Raw genomic sequence first — 6,099 nt, 5'->3', positions numbered from 1 at the left:
GGACGATACGATATTTGAAAAACGATACGTATCGTATCGCCTAAAACGATATTTGTATTTATATCGGCACATAGAGCGATACGATTCATCGATTCATGTCAAAACGATATTTTTAAGCTTTTTTTGAGCAGGCCAAGCAAACTGCAAAATCTGAACTCTGTGGATGTATATTTTGAAATAGGAGTTTTTGACGTCTGTATTTTTTGTTTTTACTTGATAATGTACCAGTCCCATCCCCATCCCAGTCCAGTCCATTTCCATTCCACTAGCGTGCTATCTTAGTCTAGCACTAGCAGTGCAGAGTGTGGGAACTGTCTGTGGCAATTACATTAATGTATCTGCAATCCTAAAATGCTATGGGAAGGATAGAGAAACAGGTCCAAGACGTAGGGAGCTGTGAAGGAAGTAGTAAAGGCGAGCAGTGTGGAGTGTGGAAATGGATTAATGTATCTGCAATACTAAGACTGTTTTCAGAGTAAACTAATGATTTTCCCCGAGCAAAGCTTGGTCCCCAGGTACTTATATAAATTTGCCGTTTCTAGGTTAGGTAGGGGAGGGGAAAACGATACGATACGTATCGTTTTTCGATATTTTTGACGATACGATTCACGTATCGCGATACAGACGCCCGATTCAATACGGCGATACGATATTTTTTTCCGATACGTATCGTATCGCTGTATCGCGATACGCGTCCGTATCGCCCATCACTACGACTAAGGCTACGGCCACGCGGGCGTTTTTTCACGCAAGAACGCAGCGTGAAAAAACGCGAGAAATATGGGCAGCATTAAATGTAATGAGGTATGCCCATCGATCTCTATCTGTAGTAATAATAGAGATCGATGGGTATGCCACACGGAGTGTGTTTTCACGCAGATAAGGTGCGTCTGCAAAATCACCCGCTGCGGGCCCGCAGAAGAATGGACTGGGGTGCATTTTTGAAGCTTGTTTTCACGCTCTGTCCCTGGCCACACGGGCGGGAGCAACACGCAGCTCTGATCAAGTCGTCCTAGCAAGTAAAATAAAGATAAATGTATCTAATTTTTTCCAAGATAGCGTAAAATATTTTTGGGTCTAGCCAATTACACAGTAGGATTTTAAACATAGGTCGACCTTACTGGGCCACTTAATAATTTGTTACTAAAAGGAAAGGCGTTTGGTTGGACTAAAAAATGTAAGAGGCATTTATGTAGTAGAATATACAAAGATCTGATGAAAATCTTGTCATAAAAATATTTATATTATATTCCTTTTTCATACTAAATGTTAAAATAAAATAATTTTAGTGTTGTTTTCATATAGACATTAATATTATATTTATTTTTTATACTATATGTAAATAATTAAATGAAAGGTTAACAAAATAAAATAATTTTAAAATACCAAAATTAATATACCATTCATATTTTTTGTTCACTAGTCAGAAACAAGGTTACTATTTCGGTCATTAGGAAGATGTACAACATAATTACGTGAATTCGTCAATCAACTGCGGGTTCCGAGTGCATTTTCCCGCGTTCCTGGACTTCAACTAGCGTGAGAATAAGCTACATTTTACGGCGTGAAAAAAACGACGTGTGGCATACAACAGCGGGAATTCAAGCAGCGTGAAAATAAGCTATATTTTACCGCGTGAAAAAACGCCTGTGTGGCCGTAGCCTAGATGGGCGCAGTGTTGCCACCTCGTTGCTGCGATTTTACCCTAAAGGCGGGCTAAAATTACCCTAAATTACCCTAAATCTACTTTTTGAGTTACCCTAAAAATTACCCTAAATGTTAATATTTGTGTTAAATGCTATAAAACAATGTTAAAACTATGCAAAACTTACATAAGGTGGTTAATTATACTAAATAAGGTTTCAATATCAATCAATATACATAAAATTGCAATCAATTCTTGAAAACAACCCGAAAAAGTACAAAAATGTTGATCAGCTATATCGAGAAAAAAATATCGAGCCAAGAATTATTGTATTTTAAAATTGTATTACTATACTATGTCGTTACTTACTACTTTTTTTGGACAATCACCCACCACTTTATAACTGTACGGTCCCATCAAAGATTTAATATAGGTATAAACAGTAATTTTCTGACACAATTGGTGAAATTATCCTAGTGTAATTCAACTCAAACAACTAATTAAATAGCAAGGAGTAATTATTAATATTTCATATTTTATTATACGTGTTATAAAATCAAATATAATCTAAAACAGATACTGTTGTGTTTATATAGTCAATGATGGTACCTAATGAATGTAATGGATGATCTCCCTAACAGAGAATCGTTGGTGCATCCCATCAACCAAAAAAGGACTTGAAACCATTCATTGCAGAACTAAGAGCAGATCCGGAAAAAATTCATAATTACTAATCGTTGGAAGTGCACACTGATTTTGACAGGGGCTGTCACTGCGCTGAACGTGGTGTCCATCCTCGCGCATGCGCACATCGTTTTGCCTCAAGCCTTTTGCCCGAAAGACGAAAATTGAAAAGGCAGAACAAAGCGCCGTACCATAGCCGTCTCTGGCCGTACCCCCATTTGAAATAATAGAAATCTAGTCGCATAAGGCCGGCCGCACACCTGATACAGCACGGCACGGCAAGGCGAGGCGAAACATCTTTGCCTCGCCTTGCCGTGCCCGATGGAGATTTGAGATGCATACGGCACGGCACAGCAAGGCGACTTGAGCACCCACATGGTCGATCCCAAGTGAGATACTGTGTGTTATGAGGTTGTTTGTACACTTTGTGACACTTTGTACTACACATTTTGTGAGAATGGATGCAGAAGGCGAAGAAGAGGCTGCTGCCATCGCTGCTATATGGTACCATTGACTGTTGTGTTTATATGGTCAATGATGGTACCTAATGAATGTAATGGATGATCTCCCTAACAGAGAATCGTGGGTGCATCCCATCAACCAAAAAAGGAACTTGAAACCATTCATTGCAGAACTAAGAGCAGATCCGGAAAAAATCATAATTACTAATCGTTGAAAGTGCACACTGATTTTGACAGGGGCTGTCACTGCGCTGAACGTGGTGTCCATCCTCGCGCATGCGCACATCGTTTTGCCTCAAGCCTTTTGCCCGAAAGACGAAAATTGAAAAGGCAGAACAAAGCGCCGTACGGCGCTGTTTTGCCTTGCCTTGCCGTGCCCGATGATGTGTGCGGCACCCCCATTTGAAATAATAGAAATCTAGTCGCATAAGGCGCCTTAAGGCAAAACGTCGTGCCGTGCCGTGCCGTGCCGCATCAGGTGTGCGCCCGGCCTAAGGCGCCTTAAGGTAAAACGTCGCGCCGTGCCATGCCGTGCCGCATCAGGTGTGCGCCCGGCCTACCTTTTCAATTTTCGTCTTTCGGGCAAAAGGCTTGAGGAAAAACGATGTGCGCATGCGCGAGGATCGACACCACGTTCAGTGCAGTGACAGCCCCTGTCAAAATAAGTGTGCACTTCCAACGATTAGTAATTTTTATTTTTTCCGGATCTGCTCTTAGTTCTGCAATGAATGGTTTCAAGCATTTTCAAGTGCTTTTTTGGTTGATGGGATGCACCAACGATTCTCTGTTAGGGAGATCATCCATTACATTCATTAGGTACCATCATTGACTATATAAACACAACAGTCAATGGTACCATATAGCAGCGATGACAGCAGCCTCTTCTTCGCCTTCTGCATCCATTCTCACAAAATGTGTAGTACAAAGTGTCACAAAATGTACAAACAACCTCATAACACACAGCATCTCACTTTACTGAAACCATGGGATCGACCATGTGGGTGCTCAAGTCGCCTTTCCGTGCCATGCCGTATGCATCTCAAATCTTCATCGGGCACGGCAAGGCGAGGCAAAGACGTCTCGCCTCGCCTTGCCGTGCCGTGCTGTATCAGGTGTGCGGCCGGCCTTTGAATGTAGTTCCGCACAAACAGCTGGATTTGTAAAACACATACAGTTACAACAAAACAGCTGCAGCTGGTTTATTAATACTCTCACTATACATTAAGATCTAGCCTGTGCAGCTGATGCGTTTTGACTTATTTGGTCTATTGTAAACAAAGGTTTGATTAGCGGATATGGTTGACATTTTTGAAAAGAAATTAATCATTTTCAGTTTTTTATTTTTTTCAGGCAGGAATTAAATAAAAATACATCAGTCCCAGTTAAGTCGTGCTCATAATATATACAAATATAATTATCTCTTCCTCAGCAATCAGTACCGTAATAATATTGTTTGTGTTTAACTTAATTCAGGATTTTAACTTTCGAATTTTATATTAAGAGGTAGTGTAAGTGGTGTTTGAATAATATTATTTTAACAAAAAAAAATTATAATATAACCTCTAAAATAATTTATAACGGCCTTGTCACGTATTATTTTTAGACCCTAGATAGACAAACTAAAATAATAAACTAATAAATAAATAATAATAAATAATAATAATAAATAAATAATAAATAAATAAATAATAAAATAATAAACTAAAAATAATTAATTACTTGTACAACATTTCCAAAACACGATATTGATTTCTTTACAGCCGCTATTTTGCATTATTTAAAACAATATTCGAATTCAAGAACAGCTTAAACTAATCCGTCTCAAATTATGGCAATAAACTGAGATTTTGTTAATCCGCCCTTTTGCCTCGTTCCGCTACAGCCATAGCTCCGCTGCAGCGGGAAAACCAGCTGCAGCGGGCAAAACCAGCTGCAGCTGGAACTGCTTTTGGAACGAGTTCCACGGCGACCTTGGAACTAGCTGCAGCTGTTTCGCCCAAGTAACTGCTTGGCACATCTCTACCTGAGATGGATTTCGAGACGACTGTAGCTGTTTGTGGGGGATTTTAGCGATGATTTTTAGAGATTTTTAGAGCCTACGGAACGAGGCTCTTAAATTTTCAATTTTATTTTTAACGAACTTTAAATCACACTCTGGATACAGTTCCTTGCACTTTTCCATCAGGATATCCTGCCCCTCTTTACGCTCATGTTTGTTGCAATATAGTTTACTTTTGACATCCCACAACGCCTTCTGGTCTCTGTAGAATTTAATAAATTCTGACCAGAACTGTTTATTATCATTAAATGACATTAGGGAAAATGGGACGGTTATCACACACAACTCGCTAAATACAAGTCAACTGAAAACTGTGGCTAGTCGGGCGAGCAGTTTGACGGTTTCCCACACACGGTCCAACATGTCAGGCGGACGGCTCGAGTCGGGTGGTGCTATCGGACCGAGCATCCGACCTGACATATCCGTCGAGCATGTCGGGTCGGAACCCACACACTGTCCAATATGTTCGACAAGACGTTGGATCCCGACATGTCCGTCCAACATGTTGGATAGTGTATGGGGGGCTTTACTGCCCTAAATGTTACAAACTTTGTTAATGGAGGCTACTGTAGGATACGCGCGTAACTAGGATGACTCATCGCTCCCCCCACTCCTTATATGACACCTTATATGACTGATTTTCGGGGGCTTCCGGTGGCTTCACCTGTATTTCGCGCCCATTTCGCGCCCAATGCCATCTCTATTTACCTTCTGTGCTCTCTTAATGCCAAGATGTCTGAGTGAGTGGGTGTGCGCCTTTTAGTTTGTTGTGAATTTTTAGTTTACTACAGTGTTTTCGTTTTCTATACTATGAAGTTACATTTATGATTTTAGGCAAATAGTAAGAGCGTGTTTTTTTATTACCTTTCGTTAGTTTTAGCTATATGTCGAAATGGGCAGCAAATGTCGGCGTAAGATAAAAAAGCCGCGTAAAAATCGTGGAGGTGAACGTCTTCAGGAGTGGCGTATTTTGAAATCATATAACTGCTTGCCTTTGACTGCCATTACAAATGAAAGCACAGACAGTGCTACCACTTCGAGCCATTGTAATGATGATCTATGCAGCCCGGAGCCGGACTATGAAACTCCACTTCAAGACCTTGTTATTGAAGAAGTTCCAGAAGACGATTGTAATGAACATGAAGTGGTTCAAGGAAGGCGAATGATTGATATAGCCTACTTGTTTGAAAAATTGAAGCAATTGAACAATCACGCCCCACAGTTTGGTTGTTCTTTTAGTAATTTGACAC

Source organism: Macrosteles quadrilineatus, unplaced genomic scaffold (genome assembly GCF_028750875.1).
Source record: "Macrosteles quadrilineatus isolate MER2022 unplaced genomic scaffold, UCM_ALF_1.0 Scaffold_1__1_contigs__length_201487025, whole genome shotgun sequence".
Lineage (NCBI taxonomy): Eukaryota > Metazoa > Arthropoda > Insecta > Hemiptera > Cicadellidae > Macrosteles > Macrosteles quadrilineatus.
Note: the sequence above shows the minus strand (reverse complement) of the source record.